At 38.5% G+C, this 17,779-nt stretch overlaps 1 protein-coding gene across 2 annotated transcripts in view; it reads right to left on the reverse strand.

Moving 5' to 3' along the window:
* The window catches only part of akap13a (A-kinase anchoring protein 13a), a 119,711-nt gene extending 116,724 nt beyond the window's left edge, over nt 1-2,987 (reverse strand). For both annotated transcript variants that reach the window (XM_085361240.1, XM_085361487.1), the window contains exon 1: nt 2,589-2,987. The gene's annotated coding sequence lies outside the window, so the exon portion shown is untranslated. The remainder of the gene's footprint in view (nt 1-2,588) is intronic.
* Between the last annotated feature and the right edge of the window lie 14,792 nt (nt 2,988-17,779).

A 17,779-nucleotide genomic window follows, 5' to 3' on the forward strand; every position in this document is an offset into this window, starting at 1 on the left:
AATTAACCAGGAAGTGAAGAAGATGAGGCTTGTGTTGTGACTTCAGAGCGAAGCTATGGGTGTGTTACAACATGGGAACCCAGAAAGCAGCCATGCCTTGGTGCCTCGCCCTTTGAACATGTTCAAATGGGTGAGGTCAAGCGGGTGTAAGTGAATTAGTAGGCCACTGCTTTTGCTTACATGTGTGCAGACCTTCCCAACAAACCAGGAAGTAAAATCAGCTCTTGGAAGTAGGCTTCCTTAATGAGGAAAAAAATAACCCGGAAAGATTTTAAGTACCTGCCCAACCCAACAATGACTTTAATTTGTTTTTGTGCTTGTGGGGGGTTATTAGAGGCAGAGTCAGTATAATTATTGACAGTTACCAGGGTTTCGGCTTCATACAAAAAACAAAAGAAAAATAGTGCCAAAGATCCGACAATTTTTTTTTTAATGAAACCAGTTGATTTATTTTTGGTTATAGATCATTTTATTAATTTAATAATTAACATAATTTAATATAAATTTTGATCATTTAATTTAATAAACAGCCAAAATAGGTGTAATCACTTCAAAAGACCAACTTTGAGCCGATAAAAAACTCTGATAACAACTGGGTAATCTGAGTGTTCCTCATTAAATCCTTAAGAGTGGTAAAGGTCAATCATTTGAAAATAAGTAATCATACAAATCAATTTTATTTCTCTCAGAATGACATATATATATATGTAAATATAGCTAATTATTAAATTAAATTCCAGGCCTTTTTTTGAGAACCAACTATGACATCACTGTTGAGGATGTATCCATTTCAGATTCTTTTTACATTTGCACATAGATACACCTTACCAGAGCTACCTTAATTTTCATGGCACACATTCATCCAGGTGCTTACGACTGGCCTCCTATCAGCTCAAAGCAATCAGGTTGTTCTCCTCTATGGTACTTTGAACCAGAGAATGGTTACTCACACTCACCTTCCTTTTTTACGACAGTGCTGAGATTATTGTAAACAATGGAGAATATGCTATGCTAAACAAACTATGTAATGACATCATTTCCCATCATTCCCGCACACACACACAGATAGATAGATAGATAGATAGATAGATAGATAGATAGATAGATAGATAGATAGATAGATAGATTCATTTTCTTATTGCCACATATCAAATAACCATTTAAATTTAATAACTACTTTCAATCTATCTATCTTATTGCACTTATCCAGTTCAGGGTTGCAGTGGGATATGCTACTTAGCCAAGCTGCAAAAAGGGCAAGAGCCAGGGTACACCTTGGACAGGTTGCCATTATGTCACTGTACTAAAATAGAGATACAGACAACCATTTTTACTCACATTCACACCTTTTGGCAGTTTAGAATCACCAATTGAACTAACATCACTACCAGGTTTTTGGACTGTCGGAAGAAGCCAGAGTACCCAAAGAGAACCCATGAGGAGAAGACGGTCACTAGATGGTGGATACAAACTCAGAACCTTCTTCTATGAGGCAACAGTGCTTACCACCATGCTGTGTGGCATTAGTGTGGCACATTGGTGGATGTTTATTTTAAACATTGCACGTATATTCAAGTAATCTCTATGTGCCAATAAAAAGCTTTAAATGCCTGATTTCTGACAGTTTTTCTACCCTTAAAACTGTATCATGTCAACAAGAAGGGATCTTTTTAAAATATTCATCTCAGATGCAAGAGATGAGAGATATATCTTAATTTTTAAATGACTCAAGCAGGTAGTAGACCCACCCACCTGCTTTTAGACTTTCTGTTTGCTTTTAGACTTCTTCTACAAGTTCTTCTACAAAAAACTTGTAGAAGAAGGGAAAACAGCTTCTTTTCTGGCAACACAGGAACCAAAGAGCTACACTGAGGCCAAGTATGAGATAAATAATGATTACTTTGAACTCTGAATCATGCAAAGTTACTCTTTGACTATTTTATGACTTGATCTATTTAAACTACATACACCTGAAGACTTTTTTTAACCAAGCCCAAACACCAGGAACATTTGGTTTAAAATTCTCTTGGTGGGGGTTATACACTGCACAAAGCACAAAACAGCCTGAAATCATGGTAAAAGAAGGTCAGCGAGCTGGGTGGTGGAAATGAGGGGCCTAGTATAAGATAAGGGTTAGTTGAAATCATGCAAAGCTACTTTAGTAGAATTAACATATAAAGAATAATAGGGCTCCTTAAATAATACAATCCTAAATACTATTATCTAATGAGCACAACATTTAATGCTAGTATGAGAGCTTTCGGAGTGGTGATATAAGCGTACTTGCATAAGTCACAAGCATTTCTTCTTTACCTCCTAAACTTTAGCTTCTTTTGAACAGTATCATTTTACACGTCTATGTTGGTCTTCGTCGTTTTAAAGCTAGCAGAAACGTGAGAAGCTCTAGCTTTTGGCCCCACAGGCTCTAAGTGAAGATGTCATGGCTACCAAGCAACATGTTAATAAACCCACCCAGCAGCCATTTAACAACTTCTTTCAATGTAAAACAACCCCGATACGTACAAAGCCACGCCGGGCTCCATTCATAGTACAGTTGATAACGGGTTTACATAAAGGAGTCCTCTTACCTTCAGCACTTGAAGCTCAGCGTGAAGAAGATGAAAAGGAATGTTCTGAACACATAATAATCCTCCTGTTGGTGAACTCGCAGTATTTGGATGTTCAAAAAAGGAGTGAAAAGTTGCGCAGCGATCAGGTTTTCAAACCAAAAGTGTTCTCTTCAAGGAACAAGACTGACTTTCTCAGAGTTGTTAGTGTTTCCCAGGACAACTCAATGGGGAGGAGTCAGCACGAGGACTATTAAAAGCTCAGTGGTTTGTTTTTCATGGAGTAGACTTTCAGACAAGAGGAAGTCAGTGTAAACTCGTGAGGGGGGGCTTGAGTAACTTTAGTGATTTCCCAAAAATTACTTCGAGAGGGAACTAATATTGTGAAACGGTCACTGTCCGGGTTTGTGAAAAAGTATCGTGGTCGGTCCCCAGAGTCGAAATGAAAAAGCGGAGGAAGCTGGAAAGATCAGATTAACATCCCGTCTGTGCTTTTCACAATAAAGGAACACGAACCCTGCACGCTACTAGGACCAAGGTGTCATGGACCGCATACCACCGAACTAATAACTAGATCACTGAATGAAAACACATTCAAAGTTACTTCGGAAAACTTGAAAATGAAAACTACGTGAAAGTCTGTGTCATAAATGAGAAAGGAATATATGAGAAGGACTTTTCATTTTTATTTTGAGAATAAAGTTGAAATTGTGATAGCTATGAAAATAAAACATATGGGTGGAGCTGAAATATTGCTTTGAGAATAAAGTCAAAATCTCGGAATAAATGTGAAAAGTTACATCCAGAAGAAACAGTAGTTTTTTTTTCTTTCAAAATTAAAGCTGAAATCACAAGACTAAAACTCAAATATTAAGATAATCAAGGAAATGTTACCGGTGTTAAGTCAAATTAGGGGCAGCTAGTGCACAGCTCCCCAGAAAAATGCCTTGTGCTTAAAAATCATTTAATCATTTGGATAGATCCAAAAAAAAAAGTACTTTAAACTATCAAGACATTTACATTACTGTATAGTAACAGAACAGGAATAGTAATGCGTTTAGTAACAGTAATGCATGCAAATGATTTGAAGGATGACTGCATCCAGTGGTTTCCAGTGTGTTTGACACCGCCTGCTCTGGGAGACATCGTCTTAAATACAAACACACAAACGATAATGGTTTGGCATCACTTTGCCATGTATCTGAATGAATTTTTAAACTTAGAAACTGAAATTTGTTTGTATGGCCCAATGCAATAGTCTGTATTGCATTTTTCTAATGGAATGGTTGGGAGTACTACAACATTTATTGGTCCTATGATGGGTCAGATTATTTGGGAATGATGTCACTTACATGGCAATTATTGGAACTTGCAACATAATTGTATATTTATTTTTATTTTTCAGTACAACTGTCATGCATTTCCCAACACTCAACACTGACAGCAGATCATAATCAGAATTTAAAAAAAAAAAAAATAGTGCTTGAAACTGCACATCCACAACATACACACACAAAGCACTTTGCTCTGTGTAACACCAGGGAAACACTTATTCAAAGTCTCTATTTTCGATTTTCATTCAGTAAAAAGAAATAAAATAACTTTATAGTTCACAAATTGTCATTAGTAGAAACTAGAAGAAAGGGGGGTAACTTTGATTTTGTTTTATACAGTAAAATTCATCAGCATATTGAAAATTTAACTACCCAAAACATAATCACACAAATCCAGATGATTTAACTATAAATGTAATCTTGTAGTTACTAATTTATTTGTAGTCAAATACGCTGAAACCATAGCAAACCCCATCTTCCACCATATAAACTTTTATTTTGAAGGGAGCGCCTCAAGCCACTAACCTTAACCACTAACTGCTGCTCAGCTGACAGACAGTGATCCTACACTGCTTTCTGTAATAAGGCTAAAGAAGAAATTAAGTGAAGGTTGCTGCACATTTTTCTTAATTTAAGTTGTAGCTTCTCTGAACTACAGTGACCTTTATATGCTGGGCGGACTCTACTTTTCTATTATTACTTTGCTGAAGTCACAGAACTGCTCTGCACAGGGCTGCTATAAATCACGTCTTGTAGCAACATTAGTTGTAAGTAACGCTACACAGAGATTAAAATGCATTACACAAAGACACTGAATTCATTTGATCCATGCTGGTTGCATGCCATACAGTACGGTAAAGGTCACTGATTCCAAACACATTAAGCTTCCTTTCTTGCTTTCCCCTTTTTCAGTTTGGTAATGTATCAAAAAGTGATCTATGATTTAGACTATCTATGATCTATGATTTGGACTCAGTGATGAGAGGTGAAAAGTACAATCTCCTGACATTACATTGTGAATCACAGGCGCTTTCATTTTTCAGCAGTGCAAACATTAGGTAGATGCTTATAATGTAGAACAGCGAGTTTCAGTGTTGTCTCATCATGACTGCAAATCCCTTCCAGGCAGAGGGGCGGAAAAAAAACTCCTGTGGTTTCAGCTGCCCTCTGCAGGCACAGGAGGTTTTCTGCAAGGATCTCTGTTCCCAACACATTATATACAATATACTGGTAAAGGAATGCTGTTTGAAACTTTTATAACACCCCCCTCCAAAATGCTGGAAATGCAAACATAAGTAGTTTGCCATGAAATACATTAGTCTCTTTCTGTGTTAAATGTCAACAGAAAGAAAGAAAAAAAAAGAGCACAAAAAACAAGACCTTGTGTGCTCGGTTTACTCAGTCTTGTAAAGAATGCAGTGTTTAGAATAACCTTACCTTTCTTATACATACTGATACAAAGCAGGGCAGCACTGAAAAGGAGCTTTCATTCCCTCTGGCTTAAGCCGGCCAGATTTATAAATAAATAAATGTATGTTGTTTGTAACTTCTATTATTTGCCTTCGGGCATCAACAAAATGAATTAGAGCTTGCAAATACCATCACATATCCTCATTCAAAAAAAGGATAATGCATGCTTATGTGTTTAAAATCAAGCCAGAGTTATTTCTGGATCTTTAGAATGACATGAACTGAGCTAATGAAAAAAAAATTACTGTTTTTCAGCTGAGCCTTGCTGGCATGTGAGGCCACACTTCCGGATGGAATCACTTTTAATAATGTCACAGTGTCCCTGGGGCAGGAAAAAAGAAATCTTGATAAGAGAAAATCTTTTAAAAAGAAAATCTACTGTGTAACTTCATGAACCAACTAAGAGTCTAGATAGATGACTGGCTGCCTGTATGGACAGACTGACCCGTCAGAATGAAAAAAATATTTCTGAGTATCAGTTCCCATCTCAGAATTTGAGTTTGAGGCTGTTTCTCTCCATCCACAGATTATCTGCTGTTATGGATCACAGCTGTGACAAAAGCATTACTGATAAATCAGACCACTCTGCTGCCTTGTGCAAGTAAATGTCTCTTGCCAGAAAGAGAAAATCACAATAAATACCCCATAATCTCCAATGGTGTGTCTTTGGCTGCAGCAGAACCGGATGGATAGATGGGTGTAAAATAAATAAAACATTTTTAGACTAAATTTCTGCACAATTCTGGGAATCGTGGGTTATTGTGCTTCCATTTTTGTCGTTTCACAAAAATGAAAATACTGATCACGCTGAAAAAGATGAAAGCTTTAATGTCATAAACATGCATATAAAAACACTAGAAACTAGAAAATGTTTAAATATTTAATGCTGAACCTGAAATAAAAGCTATCAAGATTTTACCTGAAACTCATACAAAGACATAAAACTTACTACCATCTTTAAAGCTCACCTTTCTGCACAGACGCTGGTATCTGGCACCTCATCAAACACATGCGTACGGTGTCATCAACACAACAGGCGTACTCTTTCCATCACTGTACGTGAAATTGAACCGCATAAAAGTTGTTTTGGAGGCCCAGCAGGGATCCAGGCCTCCCAGCCATCACAAGCATCTGGGCTCGGAGCTACGCCTCTCTCCTGCACCTGTAACCAGCCGAGGGTTAGATAAATGGCAGGTGGTATTGAAAAGGGTCCCCATTCACAGCCATACCGAGCTGCACTTAGACACATTATTGCAGCCTGGAGGAGGAGTGGAGGGATGTGGGGAGAATGATGAAGCAGGCGCGGTCTACAGAGTGCCAGAACATGAGTGAGACGGGGTAACAAGCATGACACAAAGAAGTACATAGCTGCCTTTGTGTGGTGATAAAAGAAGGTTTTGTAAGTTGGAGGATTTGGATGGAAGAGATAGAGCTGGAAAAAAAAGCCCCATCCTGAGTAAACACTTGGACAGAGAGACAAAAACGCACTAGTTGCAAGAGGAGGGAGGAGGTGGCAAAGAGAGGAGTGAGAGGCATATCATTTGGCTGAAGTGCCTTCAGAATAAACTGCCTCACAGCTCAGTGGAAGGACCCTCTCACTCAGCACCAGTGTCCACAAGTCTTTTAACTCTGACCTTTGTTGTTTACATACAGTTAAAGCTACACTGGGAAATGTTTGCAGTCCAAACAGCCACAGTGGGGGAGATGTTTGAAAGTGTTTTTAATACTCAAGGTCAATTTAGCAGCTCTTTTGTTTGTGGTTTTTAAATTTATAAACACATAACGCTCCAGGGATCTTGCTTGAGGTTCAATTTTTAGTTTTAACCTTGTTTAACAAAGCAGTCATAGCTGCCAATTTACAAAAACTGACTCCACAGGACACTCGTGCATACAGCTCATCTAAGCCACTTGAGGCTACCTTAAAAAGTCATTCAGTCCACACAGACCCCAGTGTTAGAAAGCTCACCTTCAAGACCCAGCTGCACAGACCTAGATTTCAGATGATGACCCCCCCTGGAAACCCCAAATCTGTATAACCTCCAGCATCTGATAAATAAATAATGAATATATATAAACCACCGGTTCCCAAGGGTCTCCAACCAGTCTCTAGACCTTTGTGTCTGGGACTTTACAGTAGAAATAAAACATGCTTATACTACAAAACGGTATTCTCCATAGCTATACAATAGGGAATTTATTTGCTGAGGCATCTATTTAGTTAATAAAAGGTTTAAAGTAAGGAATGTGGCCACTCCAAGTGACTAGACTGCTAAATCTTTTTCAAAAATGACCTGAGCTTATTTGAGGCACTGAATTGGACTGCCTGTGTTTGCAGTGTTGATGGCGATTTCAAACATATTAAATGCAACTGCCTGACAAATAGCATGGCAAGTTGTGTGGTTAATTATAATTAACTGCCTCGACAGCCAGCCAAAGAGGTCTGTGTTCCAGGTTGGACAAATGAAATTGTAATATTTTACTGTTACGTTACTTACAATTAATTAGAAGGTGTCTGAAGGTGCAGTGTGCTAAGAAAGCTTGCAAGCCACAACTAAAACCGCATCGCAGCCAGATATGGTTACCTTTAGGTAAAAAACTAAACAAAACAGGAAATTACAAGCCAACAGAGGCCATTTTTACACACCCTTAGTGTCATTATCACAACGCCATCTAGTGGCTTTGATAATTATTAGAAAGGTGAAAGTTAGTAAACTCATATTATTATTATTATTATTATTATTATTATTATTATTATTATTATTATTATTATTATTATTATTATAGCTTGTGGTAAAAGATTGATTATGAGGGTTATTTTTACTTAATAAAATAAGGCTCTGTTATATTTTGCAGCATCATGCAGATTTTTTTGTAAAAATTTGCTTAAAATCTGATTTAGATAACATGCTAGCTTGATTTAAAGCAGCGCTGCTGGATTTCTGTCCACAACACAAGTTAAAGACAAAATGTATGTACTACCACTCTATATGGTGTCTAAGGTAAACACTCAAGCAAAATCTGCATTCAAAATGAGCATTTTTATCAAGTCTTCAGTCATTTAAGTCACTTCAGCCAGTACACATTAACCTACAGGAGCTGGTTACCCATGGAAAAATGAGATGATGCTCCTGGTACACGCTTTCATGCAGATGTTAATGCCATAGTTGTAGGCAACAGCAATGCACCATGCCTAGCAGCACTCAGCAACCCTGCTCTGTAACTTTGCATAGTCTGACACTTCTCAGCTGAGTTGCTGTAGTTCCCAAAATTTGGGAACCACATCCACATCAGATTACACCACCATACTAGATTTAAATGAACCCACAAGAATTATCCATTATTTTTCAAATGTTAGTAAAGAGAGGCTGCATGACTAGGTGTTTGATTTTATATACCAGCAAGTGTAAACACCTGAATTCAAAGATGAAGAGGTTATTATTTTGTTTGTTGTTTTTGATTATGGCTGATCCCTCAGAAATAACATATAGTCATTTAACCTTTAATATAACCATATTGATAAATGCAGTTTTAGATTAAATGTAAGGAAAGAATGAATCTCTATGTAAATACACAGCTTGTATGTTAAAAAATATCGCGCCAGATGCTCTGACTATTGTTCTTTGAAGTTTCATATCATTGTCACTTTGGGAAAGTAGACACATGTTCAGCATAAAAAGTTCTGACACCATAAAGATAAAAGCTTCCTCTGGGCTGTAGCTGTCTGTTTTCTCAGCAGCACTGTTCACTCAGCTGCCGCCCACCATTTGTTACAGCAGAGCTTTTCACATGCTTACCTTACAGGAACAACAATTCTCAGGATACTTCATACCAATTCTCTGTAACTGTCAACTTTAAATTGACTCTGGGTGTGAGATTCTTACCATCAGATCCTTATTTTCTTCATCTCGGTGTGCAAAAAAAAGCTCCAAACTTCAAAGTGTACCTTATTATCATGATACAGTGTGGTATAATTGCACAGATAACAGTGCACCAGTCATGCTGCTGTCATTCAGCTGAATGGACTGGCTGACATCCAAACTGCCACCCCACAGTCATTGTGTGTGATGAATATGTGGATGCTTGTATTTTAGTATCAACAAATGCCAGGAAAATACCAAAATTAACATTTACGAGTATTTCCTGTGAGCCTGACATGAGGCCTCGTGTAGCTTATTTCCACAGTGTTCTGTGAAAGGTCACAATAAAGATCTCGATGACATAAATCAATAATGTTTTTGTAATTAAAAGCATTTATCAATAATCTCAGTGCCCACAAGATGTCAGTATCTGTGGCGCTGCAGGTCAGTAAGTCCATTTGATCCTCATCACCTGGGATTTACTGTCTCTGTGCAGTCGAAACACACCACAGTACAAATCACTGTCACATAAACTCTGTGTGTGTTCCACCAATCAGAGCAGTTTTTGACCAGTTCAAATGACTCCGGCGACGCAAAACCATTCACACCCGGAATTGAAGTCAACCAACTGCTTTGTTTCTTCACACTTCTGTGTGTCTTTGCATGCAGTCCTGGATCTGTGCCAGAGAGCAGGTCAGGTAACTTAAGCTAAGTTGGCGTGTCCAACCAGATGACTGGGATTTGGGGTGGTCGGACCCTGGCCGTCTCCCACCCGCCACCACATCCCACCTCCATTCACCAAAGCTCAGCAGATTAACTCCCTCAGATCTTTCCTCTTTAATTAGGAGCAAACAGGAGGCATGAAGGCACAGCGACTCCATACTAATAATTCATGATAAGCACAGCTGGGGAAATAAACAAAGAGGCCTCACTTAGATTTCACCAGAAAATTTGTATGTAAAACCATTATTTTTCTGCTTCTGAATATACTCCACAAAACAATGTTTACTCAGCTGGGAGAAAAAACTCATAAATTTCATCTATTACCATTTTTACAAGTCCGTTGGATCACATTTTTATATATAGTTTTTATCTTTCAGCTATAGGCAAATATGAAGAACAGGGGAAATGAGCTACATATAAGACTCGGCTTTAACTTGGAGACCCACAATCATATGGAGCGTCCTCTCTAAGCTATGTAGCACTGACTCCATTAAGGCCCAGTCAGCAGATGAGAAAAAACACCAAGCTATGTCTCAGTAATTGTACCAGCAGGGTTTTGTTTGCTGTATTCTTCTCCGTCTTGTTATCTTAAAGTTATTTTGCGCCCACATATATAGAAGATGAGGCACTCAACAAAAGGAAGCTGCAGTGCTGAAAAGAACTGACACTTGAACAGAAGATGCAGAAACCCTGAGGGTCTTATAAACAGTATTTTAAGCAAATCAGACTGTAAACAAACAGCTGCAACAATTGAGTTTGCATTAGACATGAAAAGGAGAGAAAGCAAGGAATTTCTCTAACCCAAGTCAATACCTAAGTCAATGCAAAACATATAGTAGAATGTAGTTCTTTGTATGACAATGACTCAAAAATAAACTTTAATTCCACAATAATGCAAGGTTGCAAGGATGTCAAAGGTCACAGAAATAAAAATTTATTTGGTCCTGCAGTCTATAAAGATTTCACAGGAGGTAAAAGCAGTAAATAGTGAGTTCATGCTAAAAGGGATGCAAGAGTGGGTTTATCACGCCTTCCCAGAATCCTCCCCTGGAAGCCATTCATTTCCTGGATATTTGCATGAGACGTCTCCTCAATTCATTGCAGGGATTGCCCCTCCTCCTGAGGCAGGCCTATGGCGGGCACCATCAGCTGCAATCTCACTGTGCTGCCAGAGGACACAGCTCTGCAAATGAAGGACGGAGACATTACAAAGTGTAAAACCCAAGCACAAATTTTCAGAGTCTACATCAAGTGTGCGCAGCTGTGACACAGTATCATTAACGCTGACAGGAGGCAGGGCCAGAATAACAGGCCGAGAGGGTGGATTATGTGGATGCGCATGTCTGTAGATGTCATGATGGCGTAATAAAGAACTGCAATGTGTGATTGGTGGATAGTGTCCCTACATGGATGGGTAAAGGCAGTCACAGGTGGGGCTTGGAGGAGGGGTTAAATGGAGACTGGTGAAGACAGAGAGTAAGGGGGCTAAATTTAGCCAATGGCTCTGCTGGGGTGGAGCTAATCCTCTTTGCACTCGAATTATCTGGCCTTCGGATTAGAGAGCTTTGCCTCTATGTAAGACATCTACTCTTTATAATGATGTCCCATAGCAGGCCGTACCAAGTCCTCTGATGGGGGTGTGAGAGTTGACAGACTGACCACAGATATGAATTTTGTGTGCGCGTGCACGTGTGTGTGTTCTGTCATGGCATTTCACACAAATGTGCGTTATATAGTAACAGCAAGTTAGTTCTCAGCTGCATTTGAATAAAGCACCAAATCCACACTTTTAAGCTTAAATTTCAAAACTTACATTTAACTACTGATTTTATCTATTGTTCTGATTTTATCTGTTTTGATTTTATATACTGTTTTGTTTGTTTGTTTGTTTGTTTGTTTGTTAATTAGTTAGTTAGTTTATTTGCTTGTTTTAATCAATTTTAAATCATGCTTTTTATTTGTTCTTGTTTCTAATGTCTCTGTAAAGCACTTTGAATCACCTTGTTGTTGAATTGTGCTATACAAATAAACTTGCCTTGCCTTGCCTTGCCTTGCCTAGTAACAGCTATCATATATTGCTGCATATGGTGCATTTAATATTGGATCAAAATTAAAATTAAAATCTTAACACAATATGTACACTAGTGAGCAAGGCACAAATGATCTCTGATATATACAATGCACAACTCAGACACCATATATTCCTTAATATATAATTCCATCTTGTTAATATTTAATAATGAAACTTAGATGTGTCTGTGGAAAGAGATTTTAAGCTGTAAATGCTGCATACATATCTAAACCAGCAGGTAGGTTTATGGTTTACATATCAGCTGTAGAGACTCCAGTTAAGGCATAGAAAAACTAATCTGATGGGTCACAACAAGATGACTAACGTAATAGAAAAGCAGTAAATAAGTATTTGTATTACACTGCTGGATTTTTATTTTTGACAGACTTTTCCCGCAAATCTTATTTTCGTGTGAATAACCAGGCAATTTTACCTCTGAAAGCTTCTTGTAAACAAACTGCATTTATATACCACTTTTATCCAAACTACCTTAGATTGTGTCTTCAATTCACCCACTCAACACACACATTTTTGAAAGAGAGCCACCACCACTATCTTGATTTATCAGAACAGTCATTGCAGCTGAGGGACAGAGCTGACTGAGAACCTTCAGAATTTTTACATTCAATACTTTATTCTAAACGGGTCCCTAATTTACTAAATGAACACAATGTATTAATTAAAAATGACACAGGCAACTGAAACCATAAACTCACTCAAAAAGTTTTTACTGAGGTCATAGATCAGTAGATTCATAGATAGTCCAATATATCCGCTGTCCCTTCTCTGCACATGTCCAAATGAGCCTCATCTCTCATCTCTCTAACTGCTCAAGCTGAGATTTTGTCCATCCTGGTCAGTCCCAATGAAAGCCTCAACATCTTCAACTCTGGCACTAACCTTTATTAGTGCCATCCTCTCACTCACCAGGTTTATGTTAAACAGTCTGGTCAAAAACTCCACTGCTCTGTCTCCTAGACATCTCCATATTTTCACAGGTATGTTTTCTGGACCAACCCAGCAACATGATTCAGAGCATAGCTGCCATGGTCCTGGGTCTTGGACCTAGCTTTTGCGTTTATGACTGTGTGATTCCTTCTTTGGGATTTAAAAGATTTTCATGTTTTAGTTCTGCATTAGTTTTCTGTAGTTAGTATTCTCTAGTGTGTCTGAGTTTGTTATTTCTAGTTCCTGGCTCTTGTTTTATTATGTTAATTCCCTTTTGTGTTTAGTCTGTTCCTGGTCTTGTCTTGTCATCAGCATCTCCTTTTGCAGCCTGTCTAATCTCCATGGTCTTATCATTTGTCTCCCTGGTCATAGTCCCATGTCTGTCTGGTGTCTCTTGTCCTTTCATGTTAATTCACAGGTCCAGTACCTGAATCCAGTTAATGTGTCTCAATCTAGATCTCAGTGTGTTGTTGTTTGCTGTTTTATTTTGATAGAGTCCTGCTTCATGTGTATGATTCGACTTTGTTCCCCAGGGGTGTCCTCTCTGTCTTATCTTCTCCCTGTGTATATATTATTTGCATCTCCCTCACGGCATGTGAGTTTCTGTCTGCCCAACCAATAGCTTGGTTAGTTAGTTCATTTTCTCTGTTGTTATTCCAACATTAAATAAAGCTGTGATTCTTAGTTTACTTCTGTCTTTCAAGTCCTGCACTTTGGGTACATCCTCTGCCTGCTACCCACCTGCATCACATCACAGTAATAAAGTGGATTGTATCATATCCATCTGGGTAAATAGACCTATACATAAGTGTTTTAATGTCTTGCTCAAGCAGATTTGGACACTTTCTAGCCTTTCACTTTTATATTACAGGACAATGTAAATACCCTCAGTAAAAACAAACTATATAAGGATGTTTTGGCCCAGGGAGACTGCAGATAGACGGTGGAGAAGGCCTCTTGAGGCCTATGTAATACATCTATATATTAAAGCCTTTTATATTATATAATCTACTATCATTTGGGAAATGCCGGGCATCCATATACCGCACCGTCAAACCATAACTGCAGGGTTTTTTTTGTAGCATCAGACCTCTCTTCTATCATAGTCAGTATATTCTGTGTATGTAAACCACAGGAATGATATGTGGAGCAGCAAAGCTATGATTATCCATCTTCCGCTCTAGGTGCCACTCAGACACATCCATAATAACCTCTACACTCATCCACACCCAGAGAAATAAAACTGCCAGCCCTTCCTTCCTGCTTCAACGGAAAAGGAATATTTCATCCAGTTTTGCTGATATGCTTATCCAGAGTTTCTCAGGATGGATGAGCAGCCAGCAAAGCGAGCCAATGTCTCATTCAAGGATACTTTGGCATACAGCTGTTCCTCAAAGGAAGCAGCTCTTCTGCTTCTGGGACAAAAGGGAGCGTCCCTGACTGGGGTTACTATAGATAGTCATTATCCTAACATGGCGTAGGCAGTGAAAACCACTTGGTGTGGTGATTAGATGTAAACTAAAATGTGCACCTCTTGGAACTTTCTTCATGTAAATTACTGAAACCACATTCAGGTACCCATGACAACGAGCATCTGCCCTGCTGATGTGTCCTTGAGCCAAAAAGAGAAAAGGAAAACAGAAAATCCGAAGGCTGCTGTTCTGACAGCTGACTATAAACTCTGACCTCTGTTAATACAGATCAGCAATATCCCAAAAATCCTGCAGAGCAACTACACAGTTTGCAGTCAGTGTCAGTTCAGCCTGTTGCTATTTAAACCTTTAGGACTGTACCATTACCTCCCAGAGGGGTGGTGGGGTTAATTCTGGGGAGTTTCCCGTGGGGATGAGCCCTGGTGAGGGAGGGGTAGTGTGTGGTGTGTATGTGTATGCATGGGGTGGGGGAGTTGTGAGCTTGGACCCTAATCCCTTAGGTTTGTCTACAGCACGGCCTTAGGATAAACTGACATGTAGGCGATCGACATTTGAAAATGCTACTTGGACTTTAGCACATTTTTAAGTTCAGAAGTCATTTTATATATTACAGGAATGCTTTCTCTGGTAAGATAACATTTGTTATTTTTCAATGCTCGCTGCTTTGTGAGATGAACTAGTGAGGAAGTAGATAACAATGATGGAAAAGATAGCTGCAGTATGATTTTTTATGTGGTGCAGCAACACAGGCCTGATGATATGCAGCAAATGCTCCTTTATGGTCAGCACTAATTCTGATGTTTATAAAACAGAGAAATTTTAGTCTGAAATTATTTGTGTCAACTGGTTTATCTTTTACAAAAAGACATAAAGCTGAATGCTTGATGAGATTTTATGCGTTGAGTGGAAAATCTCCAATCTCTTGTCTATCAGACATAGAAATGGGTCAGTTAGCAGACAGTTGTCCCAAGAAATCAAACGGGATTCTCCTTTGACCTCTGGAGATCAGTGCAGAATTGAGATTAAAAGTAACTTGTTTCTGTTATGGTCCAGTTATTCTATCAACAGATGCACGACATTTAGCAGATGTAGTGCAACTGATTTTGTGTTATATCTCAATAGACACGAGTTGCTTAGCAGGATCCTGGTGTTGTAGGCTGATAAGAATTTCAGCAATTTCAATTTGGACTAACAATTTTTAGCGAGCAAGAAAAATGTTTGGATCCTCTCAGAATTGCTTAGCTGTAGGTAAGGCTTTGATCAAACAGCTGTGTTGCAGAAATAGGGGTGGGTGGGGGTGGGGAGTGATCCAATCACCAAAAGGGGCCAAATTAAAAAATACTATTGTAAAACTGAAGGCTAAAATTTAATTAGAGGACAGTGACTTGTTGCAGACAATTAATAAGCACAACGCTCTGGGTTCTAGGGTTGATTTGTGATTTTGTCAATTTCTACATTTCCTCAAATGTAATTAAAACATAGATTAAAAAGCAGGAGGTTGGACCAGCTGGGTATGAAAAAGTGAATGAATAAAGCTAGGCTCCTACAGCTAAACTGGAGCTGCTTGCAGTGGTACTGCAGGCAGCTCCAGTTTAAAATTAAACTTAAAAATTAAATATAAGAATTGCAACTGGAAAAAAAAAATCAAAACGTAGACCACTGGGCAGCTCTGATGCTCTATCCACTGCATATGTATGTGTGTGTGTGCGTGTGTCTGTAGAGCTATTCTTCCAAAGTCCATTATCGCAGCATTAATATGTAACGCCACACGAGTCTGTGGTTCCATTGCTCTCTGTAGAATGAGCTACAGAGTTTGGCTCAGTCAAAATAATAAATGATCTGAATGGTAAAAGGTCATTTGTGAAATTGAAATAGCTTTCTGTAAATTAGGTGGCAACCTCTCTGCTTCCTGTTAAACCTCAGACTCACATTGATTTTCGTGATTTCAAAGGGGCTCTCTGACTTTTCAACAACGGGACACACTCAGAGAAAGGCAGATTATGACCTATTCAAAAACTGCAGAGGCACAAATGGTGATTTGACATCTGTGTAAGTGTGTATGCAGTGTGAGTTACGGCTGTGAACGCAAACCTGGATCAATAGGTTAGAAAACAAGGGCGGGAGATAGAGGGGAAAGACTAGGCAGCCCAACTGTTATGTAAGCGGCAGCTGTGTGAGAAAAGGAACTGCAGCAGGATGATGAAAGCAACTTCTCTTCCCTCAACATGACTGCGCATCCATCCTAACACATTCCCTCTCATGAACTGTTCATGTATTATTCACACCGCTTGAAGAAATAATAAATAGATGATGGTGATTCTATCACAGTACTCGACTTCTTCTCATTACTTCCGACAGTAAAACTGATTCAAGCGTAGATTTTAACTCAGACTTTCTGATTTCAAAAACCTCGCATCTGAAAGCACCAAACAGCCTACATTTCAGTGCATCAATCCAGACTGTGTAATCCATCGCTGCTACCAACCACCTCTGTGACTTTCATGATGAAACAATGATGTGAGGCAACAAGGGCAGAATAAAAAAAAACCTGCTGTCGTAATCTGGATTAATTTACAGTATTCGTCATCCTGCTTCCAAACCAGCACAGACCCACCCAAACCAAACCAAGCACTGTCACATGATAGGACTACAAATATTTCTACAGGGCTAATAATCACCGGATGAAAGTTATGCCAATAACACTTAGGTGGACACAAATGGTCCATTAGGAAAACTGCAGTAAATCAGGATTAAAACGGTTCAAATCACAATAAAAGTTATGTGAAAGGATTCAGGTGGAAATACACCACTGTTTTTATACAGTTAGCAAACCGTCTTTCTAACTTGTATCACTTAGTTATTTCAAACAAACTTATCATTCATCTTATTCATTGAAACTATTAAGGATTCTATTAAAACGCATATGTGGAATGTATGGCTGATGAAATTTAAGGACAAACATGCTAAAACCTTTTGGTATAGTTTACTCTGGGGAAATCAGTTTGCCATCAAAAAGCAACAGAAGTCAGAGAAACAGAGATTGTGTGGAGATCTGGGTTATTTAGGTGATCTAGGTATTTATTAATTAATCATGTTAAAGACTGTCATTTGCATTATTTAGTGTCAGGCTAAAAAAAATCAATTAATATATTCTGTTATTTAAGGTGAACTTTGTGGGTTACCTTTTGAAATGTGTTTTTAATGAAGAAAAATATATAATTAAACAAGATCTTAATAATTATAATACATACAGTTGCAAGTACAGCATTACTTGGTCTGGCGTGGCCAATATTTATGCTCCTAATGCTACTTTATGCTAATGTTAACTAATGCAAAGACGATTCAGTTTTCTAGATTTACTTCTTTACCAGTTTTA

Source organism: Diplotaxodon limnothrissa, linkage group LG1 (genome assembly GCF_057381915.1).
Source record: "Diplotaxodon limnothrissa isolate DT_005_m linkage group LG1, D_limnothrissa_male_GT1.1, whole genome shotgun sequence".
In the NCBI taxonomy this organism is placed as follows: domain Eukaryota; kingdom Metazoa; phylum Chordata; class Actinopteri; order Cichliformes; family Cichlidae; genus Diplotaxodon; species Diplotaxodon limnothrissa.